Below are 20,546 nucleotides of genomic sequence, written 5' to 3' on the forward strand. Positions count from 1 at the left end.
AAAAACAAACCAAAAAAAAACAACCCACACCATCACGCCATGCCAGACAAATCAATAATAAGCGGACAGAACTGAATTTGAGACTTCTGGGTTGGGTTAAAGCCTAAATCAAGGCACTAGTGACTCTGTAAAGCCTGTATTTCAAGAAGAGGCTATACCAAAATCAATATTACCATGACATACATTCTTGCTTTGTTGGAAATCTTCCCATTAATTTGTGCAAGCAAATCCATTCTACAATTATATTTCTTTTCTTGAGCTAAAGTCTTCTATTTGGTATGTGTGATCAGTGTACTGTGGCTCTATATAACTTAACAAAAGGTGGATTGTATGTGGTATCACTCACCAGTGATCTCTACTTATGACATTTAAGAAGGAAATGAAATATCTATGCAAATTCTTCAATGTGTATGTTATGTACAACTCAGAAATGATTCTTTTCTGGAAAAAGCATACATGCATACATTGGTCATCAGAAACTAGAAGCATGAACTACGCATTAATGATCTGGCAGTCTCCCATCCAAGATCTTCACATTCTATCCAATATGAAATTACTTAAATGTGCCACATCTCTTTGAAAGGTAAATATTTGTCTACCCATAAAGATTCAAGGGCAAATGAAAATTCTACCTGCCTCTGCTCTTATTCAGGCATGAGTCTTTTGATCACAATCACAGAAAGGTTGGAAGCGGCCTCTGGAAGCCGTCTGGTCCCACCCTTCCTTAAGCAGAGACACCCAGAGCAGGTTGCCCAGTACCACGCCATGCAGCTTTTGAAGATCTGTAAGGAGAGAGACTGCACAGACTCTGTGCATCCTGTGCCAGGGCTTTATCACCCACAGAGTAAAGAAGTGCTTCCTGCTGTTTAGACAGAACCTCTTGTATTCCAGATTGTGCCCATTACCTCTTGTCCTGCTGCTGAAAATAACACTGAAAATAGCATTTTTATAGGTATTTGTAACTGCTAAGAACCTCCTGAGCCTCCTGTTCTCCAGGCTGAATAGTCCCAACCGTCTCAGCCTCTCCTCAGAGGAGAGGTGCTCAAGTTGATCTTGGCGGCCCTACATTGGACCCTTCCCTTTATGTCTAGGTCTCTCTTTGGGGAGCCCAGAACTGGACACAGCACTCCAGGTGTGGCCTCACCACGTCTGAGTAGAAAGGAAGGAGCTTCTCTCTTCACCTGCTGGAGATACTTTGCCTAATGAAGCCAAGAGTACTATGGGCACATTGCTTACTTATGTTCAACCTCATGTCCACCAGGACTCATAGGACTCTGTACTTCTCCTTGTTGAGCTTTGCGGGACTCTTGCAGTCATTTCACATATGTATATCTTCCAAATTGCATTTCTAAAAATACAAATTAGAAAAAACGGTTTTGATAATATGAATGTGAAAACCTTTTTATACGATTAATACCCACGTACTGTTTGATGCCTAGTAGTGATTACTTCTGCTTCTACAGGAGGTAAGGTGGGGCTTAATAGCTTGGCCATAACTTTATGGTTCCTGCTTAGAACTAGTTTGTGTTGGTCATTTTGGAGCATGCCTATTGCAAGCCAGTCTCTTTGTGAGCCTGACTATATAGACTTGCTTTAAATAAATTTGAAAATAAGGCTTCTGTATCTTTTCATTTACATTAGCATTTCAAGTAGACACGATCCAGTGTTAGCTTGCTATAAAAGCTGCTCAAAAATCTGAACCTAGTCTCCAAAATTAAACCATTAAACACACCATCCCCAGGCCCCTCTCTTCTGCAGGATTTTAGAACAAAAACCATCACCAATCTTTGAAGAACTGTTTAGTAGAGCAAAACTACTGCATTCCCAGTAGCTCATTATGCTAGAAAAATGCATCTGTCATCACAGGTAACATTTCCTAACTTCCAGTGTCTCTGATTTTTGCATGTGCTAGCAGTCCTCCCTTATCTATCTCGTAAGTATTCCGTGTGTGGTATTTATGAGATAATATCCAGGTATGATGTCTAATATCTTAGCAAGAAAAAGATAAAAACAAAAACAAAACAAAAACAAAAACCACACAATGGGCTTACTCAGTAATTCCTTCTGAATAGTGCGTTGAAGATCCTATTTTCCATCCTCTGATATGACCAAATTATTACTTCAGCAACACTGGTAGCCTGCAGTGACAACACACACACAGCTGAAGTGTTAATAATAGCTCATTTCACACATACGCACATCCTCCAAATTGCATTCCTAAGAATAGAGGTTAGAAAAACCTATTTGATAATATGAATGCGATAGTGTATTTTTGTACAATTAATACACACATGCTGTTTGATGCTTAGTACTGATTGCTTCTGCTACTATAGGAAATAATGTCTATTTAAGTATGTGAAATAACTATATTGAACGTTAGCCTTGTGATCCCAATAAAATAAAAGTTTTGAATTAATAGATGGTTCTACCATCATTTTTTTTTCAGGACATTTTAATGTCTCAAAGTTAAAATCAAAATTTTTCCTGAGATAGAAGGAAGAACTGCACCCTTCTGAGTAAAATGGTCCCTTCAGAACTAGTGAAATATAAGCTTTAAATTTGTATGCGTTTTAAAATACAGTTCACTGCAGCATGATAAAATGTTTAACAAAAGGTAGGTAGAATACGCAAATGCTTGAGGGAACAGAGACTTCCTCAGTAATGTGTGATTGTAATAATGAAGTTCAATAACAAACGATTCATTGCGGCTAGAGGTGGTTAGAGATGTAATGGCTGCATCTTCTCCTGATGAATTGCTTTATCAACTTCTCTGAGATTATGTCATATTATGGGAAGTTTCCAACAGGGTACTGAAAATGCAGAAACTCTCTTCACAAAAGAAAACTGCACAAGCGATCGCCCTAGTTTCCATACAGCTTGCACTCTAAATTTTGCTGAAGGTGCAGTTCATTTAGAAGCTAGATTTGGTGCCTGAGTCCCACAGAGAAAGGGGCTGGGCAGAATTAGCTCTTCAGCTCCCCTCAGCTTCCTCTGTCCCACAGTGGATGCCAGTTATTGCCCCCTGTACCATCTCTGCATTATGCAAGGCCGCTTTTAAGAACCTGGTCTGTATCTCATGGTAAGAGTAACCAGTCAGAAAGATCCATTAACCCACTAAAAGTCATTTCATAAAGTAAATCAATTTACTTTACCAAAGGAACTATTAAAGTTTGACAGGCAATATGACAGTTTTGGATGGAAAAAAAAAAAATAATAAAAAAGACCCGAAGAGGTCTGATGCTAAATAGCAATGATTTCATTCAATACCAGTAAGCAATTGCTATCTCTTGTTTGCAGTTTAGGAATCTCTTTGGTTCCTGAGAATACAAAACAAGCCAAACAGGCTAGCAATGTACCTTTACTATGCTTTACATATATTTAAGTAGTTTGGACTGAATAAGGCCCTGTCTAGCTTTATATGATGACAGATAAGAGTAGGAAATAGCTGTGTTCCTAATTAATGCATTTTCAGTACAATAAATTTCTTCTTGTGAAGTCTGTATGACGGATGAAGATCCAATTACAGGTAAACATAACCACCTGAGAGAAGCAAATAGTGCCATTAAAATATTTTGCCAGTGTTCGTAAACCAGTGCTTCCCAGAACTCCATCCCTGTCAAGTAAATAACTTTTTGTTTCCTATTAAATGCAGGGAGTACAGGTTACTATGGTGATCAACAGAACACAGAATAAACTCTGATTCATCATAATTGCCACATGCTAGAGGAAAAAAAAAATGCCTGAACATCATCTTCCAATTTCAGGCTGTATCTCTGAAAAATATTTTGAGACTGTAAAATGATTTGATGATGTCCAAATAACACTGGGTGGTGTATCACAAATATGAAAGTGCTGCAGTAGTTTGCCTCTTCAAACAAAAGTGTTTCGAGTCTCAAACATTTTAAAACATGATCACAAGCCTTAGATTTTTTGTCCTTTTATTCTATACAGTGAAACACAGAACTTTGATATTTGCAAAGACCTGCAGAGAAATGCACATTTTCACACACACATATCTTTTTTGGTCACGGACACCTCACCTTTGTCTGCTGTTCATTGTCAGTGCCCGGTTGTTTTCTATCCCATTTACTCTGTATTTTGTGTTCAAAGGGCCGAATGGTTGACACTGGGTAGCCACTGAGCAGGGACTGCTTTGATGTCAGAGTTTTGGCAGCTTTTCTGTTTTGATAAGGACACCCATGCTTCTACTTTCACTTATTTGCACTCATTGTTGAATTTGCATTACCAAAGCTTAAGAAAATACCGATTAATACTACCATCTTCTTTCTCAGTAATCTACACTTTGATATGTGTAATCAACACACTAATTTTTCAAATGCATTTCGCACAAAATTAAACACAATGTTATAGTTATTTCTAGTCATTCCCAGGGTTGGTTTCTAGTAATGAAAAACACCTCTGATTACTGTAGAGTTCTGTGACAGTACGTCAGAACTTCTCGACGGGCTTCACAGCATTGTTGAAAATCCTCTAGAAACAAGGAGGGCTTAAAAAAAATGGGCATAACTGGGGAAAAGCCAATTGTAATTGCATGACTTTAAATTCTATACAATTTTAGAATATTTCAGTTAATTTTAGCCTCAGTATTTCATCAGATCTACTAACTATACAAATGAATTAAAACAGAAAGATATCTAACAGTGTGCATACTGACATTCAGAACCCAGAAGTCACCAAAATTTGTACCCACTTTCCATCAACACTTGAAGAGCAGCTTGTATGTCTGGTTTTCCCTACTGTATCCATCCAGTCTAATAAGTAATAGTTTCTCCTCTTTCTACCTCTGATGGGTTTTTGAGAGCGATAATAATGTACTTTTTAATTGTAAGGCTGCACAGGGGACCGAGTGAAAGTGATTGAAATAATTTATGATCCAATGTAAGATACCAACTACTGCCCACTCTGGAGTCTTGAAGCTCTACACAGTTATTTCTAGCAGGTCTCTCTATCAGTTTTATCTCTGGTCCCAGGCTTGCTCTTCCCACAAGCTTTCATAGTGAATTTAAGTTACACAAACCGCAGCACAAAATTCTTTTACACTCTTAACAGTTCATAAGAACATGCCAGTGGGTTCAAAAATATGTGAAGCTTTTTCTTCAAAAGGTTGAAAAATAAGAGATTAAAAGGCTAGTAAAATCCAGAGCCCATAGCTTTTATCACTTGATGGTGTTACAGAGGATGTTTCCTTCCCAGCTGAGTCTTACTTACCTCTAGTACACCAATTCTCAGCTGGAGTAGCTCCTCTTTGCTACCAGGGAAAGAACTGCAGACTCTCTCCAATGCAGGCTTCTATATCTCTAAAGAGAGACAGAGAGACAAAGGGAAAGAGTATCTTTCATATTTCATATTATTGGCAGCCTTTCCTGAATTTCTTAAGGATTTTGAAACGATATAAAAATAAAGTTGGGATTGTTTTTTTCTTAAAAGACATGCTGCAATTCAAACAAAAGTCCTCTGATTTATGCCTTGGATCAGACTATAATCTAACTGTATAATCAATTAACCCAGTTATTCAAGAGGTAACAAGTGTCCCTGTTATTGTACATGTCCATTACAAGGCTGCTCTTATTTCATAAGCTAATTGGTGTCATTCTGGTGTCATTCTCTTAAGGCATCACTTCTCCCTAACATGGGTGTCTTTTGTCTTTAAAATGCCTTTTTAAATATTGTCAGCACTTGCAGTCTTCTGGACAGTACATTTAAAATCAAAATAGATGTGTCAAATATATCTAGACACTAAAACAGAACTAATTCAATGGAAATCCATGCAGATAAACAATTAATGCAGTACCAGCCCTTCTCTGACCCAAATGTCATTCTTCGTTACAGCTTGGTTGGTATGACTGCACCACCACTGCCATACCCTCTGAAAGCACCAGCCATTTTCATTGCCACTTCATAAGAGAAAAAAAAAAAAAAAAAAAGACAACGAGCTCCCCAAAACTTAGCTGCCTGCAATTTTAAAAAAGGGCTCCGTCAGTTATGACTAATAGCTATGTATGAGTAATGTCTTTGTGGCAAGAGTATAAACAGTCCTTTTAACCGTGTTTTTTTAAATTGAAGAAACACCTGGATAATGGGTACCTGAAGAGCAGATGAGGCTACATGTCCTGCAGCTCACAAGCTTCAGCCTTTTATGAGATGAATATGACTGCCATTCCCCAACTGGTATATATATAAATGCCTGTGTAGTCCTCTGACTGTCTCTCTAAGCGGTGTTCCCTGTAAATATTCATCTCTTCCTGTTTTCACCTGGCACTACCATGGAAAGCAAATGTAGTAAGAATATGGGCAGGCCAGCAAACAAAGCAGTCTTCATCTCAGAAAACAATCGAGTCGTTTTTCCACATTACTCCAACATTAGTGAAGGCTCAGGCAATCAACAATTGTCGGTTATGCCAAACTGTAGACAGAATAAACACTTAAAATCCTGGATTAAATTTTAAATACAGTTCTTAGTTTTGCTTCTAAGTTTCTTCCTCTGTGAATTTGCCCATGAGATTTTTTTCTTCCAATTTTGCTTCTCTAAACAAATACAAGATTTTCCAGCCATGCTGGCAGTGCAGGCTGCACACATAAATGACTGGAAGGCAGTCAGAAACAATGGTAAGTCAGACACAAGGACCATTAACAGAAAGTTGGATCAGTTTGACCACAAAGTGTTCAGGGGATGCTGTTATTAATTTTTGTTGGGTATTATATTCTCCAGTATAAATTATAGGGGAAGAAAATCATAAAGAACACTCATAAAGAATATTTGATGAGGGAAGTTGGTGCCTTAGTGGGAGATTTCAATGAGTTATTTCTTACCAGGGATAAGCTTCAAAGCAAGGGCTGTGCACAATGTTTCAAAATCTACCAGCTGCTGAGACTTACGCTCAAGGTGGGGTTGCTGTGAGTGGAGATAAAGGTAGACAGACCAATGTCTTTAAGCTCAGCCTTTGTAGCTTTCCATGTCAAAGCAGGCAGCAACACAGGTTCAGGATAAAAATGTTTTAACAATGACTTCCCAAGCAGGAACTTAAGCTTAAAAGTGGCATGCACAGCCAAGTAACTGTGAGGATAAAACACAGATGCTGATGCACCAGATCCTGGGGTTTAGCTGTCCTACCCAGAGCACTTGGTGTGTTCAGCCTTGCTCTTTCCATGGGGAGAATAAGCAGCACCTGCCTCTTGCAGCCCTCTGGCTCTGCAGGATATTGGGCAAGAGCAATGCAGCCTGAGAGAGTGTTTGCTTCTCCTGCCACACTGTCAGCCTTCCTGTCCAGCCTCCTCCCTTTTTCTAGCTCTGGATCCCAGGCTGCAATTCTGTCAGTACCTGACTGGCTCAGGAAAGCCTGCAACACCAGGACAAAAGGAACAGACTTTTGTTTTCCTGGTTATTCAGTGATACTTCTTGGATGTGCTTGCAAATGGCATTATTTTAAAAGACAACTTTGCTACTTGGCAATGTGCTGGAGGGACTTCAGGAATCAGTGTCATCTGTTTTACTAGTGTCAGTCTGTTGAGATGAGAAGACACATTTTTAATTTGAGTGGTAGGAATGACGAATTTTTGTTTGTTTTCTTTTGTCGTTTCTCTTCTCTGTCTTGTTAGTAAGTCCGTGGAAATTTTCTTACACAGACATTTTATTCCATATTCCAAGCACGGTCTATTTCAATGAATTCTTGATACTGCCTTACAAATCCAAAACCATGCCCCAAGTTATTGTAAAGGCTTAGCATGGCCAGCGGCAGGAGTTGTTGTGCCAATCAGCATTTTCAGTATCCTCAGTCTTAGCTCAGGTATAAAACACCATACACATCTACATCTATCCTTCTGTTTGTCTTTGATTATCCTGTATGAAATCTTTTTAGGTAGCAAAGGAACATTTTTCCTTTCTTTTTGCCATTCTTAAAGTCTTTTTATTTGCTTGAGCTGCCACTCATCAGGAACTCAGTAAACGTCATCAAGATTTTGCTGCTGCATATTAGGTATACAAGCCAGCAGAGTTTCGTGGAAAACAAGAGACCCGAAGCACAGATGATTCAAGAATGTCTGCACTAGGCCTCTCTTTGCACCTCTGAGCATCCCCACACAAGTATCACAATAAGTTGCCTTATCTAGCACATGGAGCAGCTGAGATACTAACACACAGTACACTTGCTACCCGGCAGTCAATGTCCCAGAGCAAAACCAAACAGGTTGCTCCCCTTTCATGAGTTCCCCACAGCGTACTTAACACAGAGCATCCCAAAGAGGTATCTTCATGGCATAGTTAATATATTTTACCCTTATCCCTTAGTATCTTCTTAGTAGTGTCACTGAATGAATACACTTAGGCCAGTTTTCTTTAAACTATGCAGCAGCCTTTTTTTTTTTTTTTTTTTTTTTTTGCCTTGCAAATGTGTATTTAGCTGAGTAAAGCAGAAAAGTGTCCACATGGATTTCTTTCAGAGCACAGCTTCCAATTCCAAAACACCTGTATTAAACTGGCTTAAAATAAGTAAATGGTTTGAAAATGGCCCTTTCATCCTACTACTAACATCTGCAAAAAACAATCACCCTCTTTTCCCTCCTGACACACAAGAAGATGCGGTTGTATTTCAGATTGTCTTGATGAAGAATGAATGTTAATGCTCTAAAATGTAATTTAAATGCAATTAGGGAGAGATGTTATTAAAAATCCTATTAAAAATGACGGAAGTTCCAATTGTATGTTACCCATTTTTAGAATGCCTAAATAAAAAAAAAATGCAAGTGCAAGAACTGTACCCAAATAAATTACATTTTAACGGTGGAACTAATCATATTTCTACTTAGTTTTTAACATTAATTCACTCAGGATGAATTTCACCCTGAGTGAAATATTCTGCAATCATAATGTTTTGAATTAAACTCCAGTGAATACCTTCTTCCTGATTTGTAACAACTGATTTGATGCAGGAGGGGGAAAAAAAGAAACCAACAATTTCTGGAGTGGTCTGTCTATATGACACTTAATTAATTGGCAGCTCATTTATTACTGAGTTCCTATAACACTTCTGATAGGATTATAGGGAACATTCCAATAAACTCTCTACTGTGCTTGAAGCAGGAAATAATTAGCTTTCAGTTTTCTTCAGCTTTAACCAAAATCAAGCAGTCTTGGCAGAAGGGGAATCTGAATTTCTACTTCAAAACGCTTTTGTTAGCAAAAACAGAACAAAAGAGATATGACTGGTTTCAGAACTTGAGACCTCTTCAAACTGTTAACAAACAGACTTCTGTGGTTGATTCCTTGCAACTTCTTAACCAGAAGGTCTAAACAGGATGTCTGGAGCTCAGCTGTGTATACTTACAAGATGCTAAGCAGTATCTATATGGTCCTGAAGAGGTCATCCTTATTGCTGGAGTCTCTGGGTGCAGGGACGCAGCCATTCAACATGCTCTCACATTGCTGTCCTTTACTTATCCAGGTCCTTTAAGACAGACAAAAGCCTACATAAAAGTGTAGATCCATTACAAATGTACAGATTGTCACTAACTGTCTTTAAGCAGAAAAACAATGATTTTGGAAACTGCTACTTATTTCTCTTCTAGCTTGAACATGTTTTCTGTTTGGTGAGGAATCAAAGAAGGCTATGGTTCTGTTTCAAAAAATAGTCCCATACATATTTCCTAAGGGTAACTTTTATTCGGTACCAGTCTTAGTTTTATTATCTGTTATATCATTTCAGGACAGCTGGGTTGTGGCAGAGCAACTCTACAGCCCCTCACAGGATTAGCCTGGTGTAAGTCACACACTTGGCTATAGCTCATCGCTGTGACATACTGATACTGCCCTGCAGGATTTAGTGCCTGAGGACTGTGTTGGAGAAGGGATATTTATACCCAGAGGAGAGGGAAGGTTGTAGATGAGAAGATTTCTAATGAGTGGCTTTCACTCATAACCCTGATCTGCTTGTATTTCATTTCCCTGGGGGGGAAACATTCCAGTTAAGGCACCTTATGTTGCCCAGGGGTAAAGGAACATGTTGCCACAATGCTGGAATTACTCTGGGCAATCAGGAGGTGAGGACGGATATCTCCATTTCAGAAAATGAAATAGAATTACACTCCTCATTGGACTACTTTTATTTTTTTCAAACGGCCTGTGGGTGGTCCCCCACTGCCAGGATCCTTCAGAGGCCTTTGTCTTAGTAGTGGCACTTAGATGACAAGAGCTTGGAAGCAACAATTGCTCCTTTGACCTGAGCATTCAGTGACACATTCAGGATTTTCCAGGCTGTTCTGCCTAGGAGAAGAAACTGGTGCTGGAAGCTGGTGGCTCTTTGAAGCAGACCTGTGTTTTCTTTTTTTTTTTTAAGAAAACAGACATGTTTCCTTCAATGCTGGAGGAATCAAACAAGAAGCAGCATCTCTGCTCAGAGTGCTCACAGCTTCTTTATGTTGGTCTGCCAGGCTGAAATGTCCTCTCGTGTTTGTTTGTTTTTTCCCCTCTCTGTTTTTTCCTCAAGTCTGCACTTCAGAAAAGTAGAGGTGTGGTCTCCCTCTGTCTCACACACACACAAGTACACACACACATTGCTTCCACAACAGAAATATCCTCTGTCCCCACTATTAATGGTCTAGAGTCACTCCTCACACAGATTTTGTTGGGGCAGGATAGGTGCAGGTAGGTTGCTCTAGCACGTTTTTAATCTAAGCATTTAGCAGCATTTCAATATTGAGGGAAAAAAAAAAAAAGCCAGCTGGATCACATCATATACATTGAACTCTGTCATCTCTTTTGATTAGCAAAGCGTGAGACAAAATATGCTTTATTTTGTTTTTAATGAAAAAGTAATAAAGATCTGACTTAAAAGTAATAAACATTCTGACCTGACTTCAGTGCAGTAATGAAGGTACATTGCTAATTCAGGCTTCATTGGATTACCAAAATAATTTGGAAGGCAAATATATTTTTATTAACATAGTGGTTTTGTTTTATACTATTTCTTTGCTATACAACGTTAATACAGTGTGCCTGGCTTCACAGGTTAAGCAGCATATTTTCCATAATTTTATCTGGTAGTGTAATGTATTTTTTTTGTTTCTAAATCTAAAATCTATGTTTGCAGGAAATACTAGAAATGTGTTTCTTTTCATGGCAGGGTATGTGCAGTATTATTAGAAAAAAAAAAAAAGACTATACACAGTTGTAGTTTCTGTGCTGTTCTGCAGAAGTCTGAATCTGTTGTGCAAAAAAGTCTCAATCCTACCTTCTAACTTACCTATTTTTTTGTATGCAGCTGTGGTAGAAATGGGTTATTTTTGGTGAGAGAGAAACAGGAGGAACATATTTATATAACTGCTGCCCCCCCGACAGATTGTACCAGTCCATGAGTGAGTTATTTATACATTCTCCTCTGAGGAAAACACTAATAGAAACCATATCCTCCAGCAGCAATCTCAACTCATCTGCTTTCCTGGCTTTCTCTAAGGTGATGGAGGAGTTCTGGTGGGATCACACCTCCTGTGTAAATGGGATTTCAAAAGACACCATTTGTTAAAGTATAACTCAACACTCTTGGGCACATTTTTCATCTTAACGTTGACTGGACAAGACAGAATCCCTATTGGAAAGAGGAAATGTTGACTTTTTGTTCTAGTGTTTAATCAAGAAGTATCTGATTTGGCAACAAATCTGCTAACTAGTCTCTTTGCTCCACAAGCATTTCAACTACATTTAATCACTCTGACACCAGACTATCTTGAGAGCTCTTTGCATGATTGGTAGCAGAAGAGGAATTATTTGCCATAGGTTGGTAGTTAAGATTTCATTTTTCATCAGAAAAATTCAATTTTTATGCAGAGGCATGCCTCTCCCTGGACTGAATAAGTGCTATGTGCACTCAAAAGCAGCCTGGCTTTAGTTTGTCCTAAGAGCTCTACCCGAGCCCCATCTGAATTGAAGAACAGAAACTGAACATCAGCACCCAGGATTGGCTGTAAATGGGTGCAGAATTACTTAAACCTTTCAGAAACCCATGGTTGGAGTTGCCACCTTCCAGTTTTTTTGGCTTTCACATTTTCCCCCAGGACTCAGTGCAGATGTACTCATCCCAAATTATAGTGCTGACTTTGTGGAGTCCATCAGAACTCACATGTTCTGTGCATAAAACCCCCTCACATCAGCCATGCTTTAAGCTCCTTACCCCAGAGAATATCCTAGGCATCCTGCCATGGCTGCAGGCCTGCAGCTCCTCTTCCAGGGGCCGGCAGCAGTTGACAACGCTTGGACACATCTAATGCTCATCCAGGGAAGGGCTTACAGTGGTGACAGCCAGTTCTTCCATAGCTCATCCATGCACTGTAAAAGCAGGGAGCCAGGTGCCAGAGTTTCTCTGTGATTTAGCATACACATGCAAGAAGGTTTTTCTTCTTAGCATTACCAGCAGCAGAGTGGAAGGGTGAAGTAGGATTAGTATTCTTGGTCTGTATTTGAGTAGATCTGGAATAATTCTTCATAAAATATAAGGGATATTTAGTAGATGGTTGAGGGTATATCTTAATTAATCTCTCTGCCAATTAAAAGATGGAAGTTCTAATTAAGATGACCCCAAAGCAATTATTTAGACTTGTGTATTTACATTAATTAGACTACCAAAGCATTAAGAGTAAGATTATGACTTTGCAGAAGTCACAAAGTCCATTTTCCATGTTGAAGTACTACATCACGCAGTACATTTTCTCACAAAGGGAAGACCTCACAATACTTGCACTGTCTCCAGCACGCTATTAATTTTGTCCCTCAGGACTTCAACTCTAAAATCAAATTAAGAGACTGGTGATTGTGTTGAAGTGGTGGGTCACAGGCTTTGCTCTGATGATGAGGAGGATTGATGTAGAAATATTTATTTGTCGTACACAAAGTGGAAGTCCCCTTCCAGGTGGCAACAACTTTTCACTCCCACTTCAGTATTCACTGAATTAACAATGAATCAAGTGTGATATAACTATCACTATTTAGCATATGAATTTATTTGTGTTTTATTCTTTTCTAGAGCAAATCTAATCCATTCATAAAATGCTTTGGTACCTTGCTGATTAATCAGCGTAAGTTAACACCATAAATACTCTTAGAAAAATGTACGGTTCATGACTCAGCAAGATATTTAAGCACACGCTCTCAGCAGAACAACTTGAGTGATTCAAGAAACTCAACTGGTGCAGGAGATGGGCTTCCCACAGCTGGTGGCTTGTTGAACTATGATCTCAATAGCTCTAATTTGATGAAGTAAATTTCTAGTGGTCCCAAAAGTCATTGTCTGAATCAGTCAATTCATAAAATTACTCTGCTTTTATATAGGTGAACATTGTAAACTGCCAAATTCCTTAAAAACCTTTCAGAGTATGTTTGGAATTGGTTTTTATAATTGTTAACAGCATTGTGTAATGCAACAGAGAACCATATTCTTTTAAAATGTTCTTGCTTGTCAAGGGTATATTTTACCTGTTCAAATGTTCTCGGTATTTTGGCAGAAAGACATAAAAACAATCTTTTTTTTTTTAATTATTGAAGGAATGAAAAATATTGTATATAGTAAAATGATTTTCTAAAGAACCAATTGAAACAGCAGCATCTAGCATTTAAACTATTTTAGAGAATATGTTAAACTCTTGAAAAAGAACAGGATCAAAAACAGAAATCTCTTGGAGATCTAGGTATGTCCATTGGCATTCCTGTGCTCGGGAATGCCCAGCTGACATCATGGGGGTAGATGGGAAAGGAATCACAGAACACAGACACATTCTCCTCAAAAAAGTGTAATCTGTTTTAGCTTCAGGCTCCATACAAATACCAATATGCCTTCATTTAACACATCTCTTATAGTCACTGCTATTTAACTTTCCATCTGCAAAAATTTCATCAACTTTATACACTTCTCAGCTTCCAGTCACTCCAAGTACTAACATACATTCTCCTTCTTGTATACTCTATATTCATATACTAGTATTCATAGTAAACTATGTCCTGGTCTAAAACATTGGTTTGAAACAAGGTGAAAAATCTAGCTGGAGACTGGGGCAGGGTTATTGATTTGTCTTTGTGTGGTTCACTATAAAGTATTCTGAAAAACAGACTAAATCTGCTCACATTTGAAATGTCAGAATTGGACTATGTTCAAGATATTGTTAGACTCTGGATGTAATATCAACAGGAAAGCAGAAGGATAAAATGCTATTTTAGGATGATAGGATGAGAATGCCTGGAAGGATATGGGCTGTAGTATCTATTTTGACCCAAGCAGAGGAATAAATATTTAGTGTTGTCAAGTGTGTTCTGGTTAAGAGGAAAAAATGGTGGAACTGTTGCATTTCTATTTTCTGGAGGAGTTGTGGACTCGAATGAGGGTGGAAAGGCCTTGCAGAGGGATCTGGATAGGTTGGAGAGCTGGGCGATCGCCAACCGCATGAAGTTCAATAAGAGCAAGTGCCGGGTCCTGCACCTGGGACGGGGAAACCCTGGCTGCACGTACAGACTGGGCGATGAGACGCTGGAGAGCAGCCTAGAAGAGAGGGATCTGGGGGTCGTGGTAGACAACAAGTTGAATATGAGCCGGCAGTGTGCCCTGGCAGCCAGGAGGGCCAACCGTGTCCTGGGGTGCATCAAGCACGGCATCGCTAGTAGGTCAAGGGAGGTGATTGTCCCGCTCTACTCTGCGCTGGTGCGGCCTCACCTCGAGTACTGTGTGCAGTTCTGGGCACCACAGTATAAAAAGGACATGAAACTGTTGGAGAGTGTCCAGAGGAGGGCTACGAAGATGGTGAAAGGCCTGGAGGGGAAGACGTACGAGGAACGGCTGAGGGCACTGGGCCTGTTCAGCCTGGAGAAGAGGAGGCTGAGGGGAGACCTCATCGCAGTCTACAACTTCCTCGTAAGGGGGTGTCGAGAGGCAGGAGACCTTTTCTCCATTAACACCAGCGACAGGACCCGCGGGAATGGAGTTAAGCTGAGGCAGGGGAAGTTTAGGCTGGACATCAGGAAGGGGTTCTTCACAGAGAGAGTGGTTGCACACTGGAACAGGCTCCCCAGGGAAGTGGTCACTGCACCGAGCCTGACTGAATTTAAGAAGAGATTGGACTGTGCACTTAGTCACATGGTCTGAACTTGGGTAGACCTGTGCGGTGTCAAGAGTTGGACTTGATGATCCTTAAGGGTCCCTTCCAACTCAGGATATTCTATGATTCTATGATTCTATTTATTGGTAACTGGGTACAAAATCTGAGCGTACAAAGAATCAAGTGAGGCTCTTTATTTTTTTTTTTCCTTCTTCTTTTCTGTTTACGGCTCCAAACTTCATTCAATTGACACTTTAACTCAAAAATCTACTTCTTTAATCTGTTGTCAAGGTCAAACCCAGGTGTTGTTCAGGCTCTGCAAAAATCTCTACTGCCTTACTCGTCCATGTGAACTCCCTTTCATTCACACAGACACATTCACACATTCCCGTACAATACACAGAAGAAACCATGAAGCACAGAATACTGAAATGTTTGTAATGTCCTACAGTTGCCTTTGGCTGTGGAAAGGATCATATATGTCCTACATGTCTTAAATGAAAAATTCAACCCAAACATTTTGAAATGTTTAATCCAGCCTATAAATACAGAACAAGCAAGAGAAGGCAGAAGAGATTTCCTCTGCAAGCCAGAAAGATGTTTAACAAAAACACAGCCAGAATTGAATTATCTTCTAAAGTGTTAGATTGTCAAAGGTGGATACCAAGTTCAGTCACTGAAGAAAAGGGATTTTAGTACTGTGTTAACTGTACATTTCAACCTGCCATCTTGAATTCTGGCAATGCTTCTAACATCTCCATAATGTGTGAGCATGTGTATATGTGTTTACACAAACTAGATTTCTTACTGAGACTAGACAGTGGAAAAAAATTTCTCTGCCTGCATGAAACGCTTAGCTGCATAGTGGAAAATTCCACAGCCAACTGGGATTTGCTCTTCAAAAATGTCCCATACTCTCTTCAAAGACACTTTATCAAATTTTAAAGACACTTTTCCTGTGTTCTTATTTCACACCTTCCTAAGAAATATACATTTTTTATTTTTTTTTTAATAGTTTAAAGTTGTGGTGGTACGTTCAACTTCTTACCTTCCTCTGTAGATGCTCCCATCCTGAGCATCTGTGAGTAATGCCAAACAGAGAATTATCAAGGTTGCATAATATGGGGACAAGTTATTTCACAGTTGAATAGATCTAAGCTCTTCAGGCAAGAAGATAATAGAATCCGTGGCGAAGAAGTGACTGTGCTTCTCCTTGGTGTGGGGAGAAAATCCATCTTTACCTAAAGGTGAAGCAAAATACAGCAAAATATAATTGTACATGTTTTCTTCTCAAGAAACTTTTTTTTTTTTTTTCCTGGTGATGAAGGACAGGGATGAGATAGCGATAGAGACAGTGTGTGTGTGTATATATATAATATATATATAAATTAGGTTTCAGTAATTCACAGTAGAAAAAAAAAAAGTGCCTTTATGCAATAGGCAACTTATTTTCCAAAATTAATACACTTTCCACTTTCATTTTATAACGTGGAATACCTTAGATCATGAAATCCTGTGAGCTTTACCAGCATTTTTCTTACAACTAAAAAGCACACACAGTCTGGGTGCACTATCAATGGCCTTATGAAAAAGGCACACAGGAACACTATGTTCTGTACAGAAAACCTCTTGGCTATACAGAAAGACTGCAAAATATGCTCACCTAGCTTTTCTCTTTCTAGAAAATCAATGTAAGTCTTTGATTTTAATTCCGTAGCGTTGTATTAGATGAGTTGTCTAGGTATGGTAACAGATCTGTGCCTGGCAATTCAGCCTCTGGATGGGCTATTACCCATTTGTCAGCATCTAGAGACAGGAGAATGAAAAAAGTCAAGGGTCAGATCAAAGACTTGGCACAACAGTCAGATATTTCAGCTTTAGAGAAGCTAGTGAGCCAATACAAACATTGTCTTGAATGCAGCTGGTAGCCTTAAACAGAATCCATAGTTCTTTGAACAAAAATAAGGCAACCACATCCCTGGCACTGAAGGTCTGCAGGAAGAACTTACTTCACTGGCAGTGGCTGGGGCAGGCATGATCCCAGACCCAGGAGCCCTGCCATGTTCGTTACAAACACACGAGCAATGGGGTCTGACTTACTTTTTTTCAGATGGCTTCTCCATTTGTGGTGTCTTCAGTTTTAAAGGCAGACACAAGAAAGAAAATATGGGACAATTTCCTATCCCCTCTTCCCCTCCCCCCAGTGCCGTGAGTACTTTCAACAGGCAAAAAATATCCAAACTGACCAGCGTGTTCCACTCATAGCTAATCATCGTAGCAGGAATTACAGTGTCTTTGTCATTTTTCTTGAAGTTTGCAGCACATAAGTATCATTTATATCTATGTTCTTTCTTATAACAGCTCTGAAACAACCACTCACCACTGAGATATTCCATTAGTGTCACGCTGGGAATGGAATATGTTTCTGGGCTTTATAACTTGACTTTGAACCACAGCCTCATAGCCGGTCTTACTCTCAGGATTACAGCTCATCTCACAGTCAGAAGGAAGAGTGTCTGTGATGCATTTCAGCATTTCTTCTGCCTCTGCAGTTAAGGTAGCTGCTGGCTGACACCTGGCTGCTTTGATCCTGTGTGCACAGTGAAACAGTCAATACATTCAGACAGGGGTGCAAATCATGACTCAGTCCATGCTTTTTCCATGGTCCTTGCTTGCATGAGGAGTCAGTAACTTTGCATCTTGTGAAACAGCTTACTCCCTGTCATGGACACAAAGAAGGAATTATTTAACTCTGCTTCTCTGACTTCCCTTCTGTCTTAGCCTGTGTATGTCCCAGGGGCTCAGTGAAAGCATGACTGAGCAGCAGCCCAAGGAAATGGGATTTCTCTCTCATAAACACTTCAGTGTTCTGACAAATGAATTACAACATCACAACCAAAAATAAAAAGCAAGTGGTTGTGGTAATTATTATTTGAAGATTTACCTGTTCTTATTTGGGGTTCGTGGGAGAGCAGGAAGGTACTCTTTTGAAGTAGTGAATGCACAGATGGAAGGACTGACAGCTATTTCGTCTATCTAAAGTGCTCTGCTTCCCTTCCAGAGTTCAGCTGGCATCTTCAGAGACTTTAGTGAAGTTTAGAACTACTAAACTCTGATCAAAAGGGCCAGAGTCTACACAAAATCTGGATTTCAGTCTTATTTCTTCACTTTCACGTGTGGAACATGTATTATTTACTGCTCTGTGGTCAATCTTGGAGGACAATGATGACCTCACATCATTTGATTAATGTTCTGACTACTAAATGCTTACAGACCAGCACTTAACTCCATTCCTTCTGACCACTGAGTCATACAGTATATATTTTTTGAACTTTGTACCTTTTTCATTTGTAGTAGAATCTTCTTTCAGGAGTGGGATAAACAACTTGAACTGATTGCAGAGAGAGGTGATTAACCGTCTGGGGAGGGATGTAGTTGTGATGGAGACAGAGAGAGTGGCAGGGCTGTGGTGGTGTGGGCAGGAAAGCTGAGCTGACCACTGATAACAGGAAGGCATAGGAAGGAAGGGGGCTCTAATGCACAGTAAACCACTTTGTAAATCTGTGCTGATGACCTGAGTGAGATGAGGAAAGAGCCATGCCTTTATCGACACCTTGCTTTTTTTTTTTTTTTCTTTTAACATGTACCAATTTGCTGTCATTCACACAGTGACATAATGGGGTCACAGTACCGGGACTGAAAGGAGCATCAGTAGCACTAGAGGCCCTCATTAGCTGCCATTGTTTCCAAGGACTTTGTAGGAGAATACCATGGAATACATACCGTAGTAAGCAGGAGCCAGTGCTTCCTGCCCTCAGAAATGGCTTTCTAAAAGGAGATGATTCAGAAATGCTTGGTCATATCACATAACAATTTTTGTAATGAGCTTCACTGACTTTATGAGAGACCAAGGTATTATTCAATGGATATTGAAAGGCAGTTAAATAACAAAGCAACTATCAGACATAGTCATGGGTTCATGAAGGGAAAGTCCTGCCCTAGTATTTTGATTTCCTTCTGTGATAAAGTAATACACTTGGTGGAGGAAAGGATGGCAGTGGACGTAATCTTTCTCCATTTTAGTAAGGCCTTCGGTACTCACAGCATCCTTCTGGATAAATTTTCCAGCTGTAAAATAAACAGGTTCATGCTGTGCAGCGTGATGAACTGGCTTGATGGTAGAGCTCAAAGGATTGTAGTGAATGGGGCTACATCTGACTGGTAGCCGGTCACCAGCAGTGTTCCCCTGGGCTCGATTCTAGGGACAGTTCTCACCAACATTTTTCGCAATTATCTGGATGCAGGAGTTGAATGTATCCCTAGCAACTTTGCTGATGATGCTGAACTGAGAGATGCTGTTGACTCCTGGAGGGATGAGAGGCCTTGCAGAGGGTTCCAGATGACCTTAGTAATATGTTTTAACTTTTGGTTAGCCCTGAAGTGGCCAGGCAGTTGGACACGATGATCTTTATAGGTCCCTTCCAACTGAGCTATTCTTCTCTGTTAACATTAGTGGAATGTTTCCTGTAACAAATCAGGAGGCAGTTTACTCTGTTTAATAACAAGAAGGTAAGACATGTCTAGAGTTTGTGTCAAGCTTTCTGGTCCATCAATGACAGATCAGCAGTGAGGACCAGACTACAGTACAACATTTCTTCAATGTTACTGCAGAAGAGCTTCTCTTGGTTACTCCATCAGTTGTCTTGTACATGACTACCAAAGCAGAAGTAAGAAGCAATGAAATCTAAAATACAACATCATATATCTTCTTTGTATTATTGTAAATCATTATACAGAATAAAAGCAAGGTTGAGTTGGGTCCAAATTGACTCAGAAGACTTTTTCAAAACATATTATGCAGTAATATGGACAGGAAAAACAAACAAACAAACAAAAGAACATCTTGTTAGTTCCTATTTATTTAATGACAATATAAAATTTGAGCTATGTATTTTGTGCATCAGAAAGTAATTGTGCATGACCAATTTTTGCTCTTGGAAGAATTTTACCTTGTGGCTACATTCTATTTGAGATGATTTCAAGGGATACTTTTATCACCTACAGGCTTTTCAGTGGTTTGTACACTTACTGAAGAAGTAGGGGAAAAGAGAAAAGAGACTTTGTTAATACATAAATTAACTTTCCAAGAAAGTCGGGATTCATATACATAAATTAACTTTCCAAGAAAGTCGGGATTCATATAGCACATTTAAAAGCTGTGCAGGCTTTCTCAGTGAATTCTCGGTGAATTTGATGGTATCACAGTAATCTGCTGAAGATCTCCAAAACTAGTGAAAGACGCTTCTGCCTCACAGATACTTGAAATATCTTGAAAACTAGCCCAGGTTTCCCACAATGGCCAAATCCGTAAGGAGAAAAAAAAAAAAAAAAGAAATAAATAGCAAATGCATAGCATTGTTTACTGGATTCTGGTAGATAATTTACAGTATTTTTTGATT

General features: G+C 39.4%; 1 long non-coding RNA gene across 1 annotated transcript; it reads right to left on the minus strand.

Moving 5' to 3' along the window:
• Positions 1-1,208: 1,208 nt before the first annotated feature.
• On the minus strand, positions 1,209-19,888 carry LOC140003297 (uncharacterized). Its single transcript, XR_011811675.1, has 8 exons — positions 17,468-19,888; positions 16,751-16,893; positions 16,136-16,328; positions 12,180-12,486; positions 9,342-9,461; positions 5,230-5,318; positions 2,052-2,138; positions 1,209-1,348 (listed from the first exon to the last, which is right to left on the minus strand). It is a non-coding gene; the product is annotated as an uncharacterized lncRNA (long non-coding RNA).
• Between the last annotated feature and the right edge of the window lie 658 nt (positions 19,889-20,546).

Source organism: Anas platyrhynchos, chromosome 10 (genome assembly GCF_047663525.1).
Source record: "Anas platyrhynchos isolate ZD024472 breed Pekin duck chromosome 10, IASCAAS_PekinDuck_T2T, whole genome shotgun sequence".
Classification (NCBI taxonomy): Eukaryota; Metazoa; Chordata; class Aves; order Anseriformes; family Anatidae; genus Anas; species Anas platyrhynchos.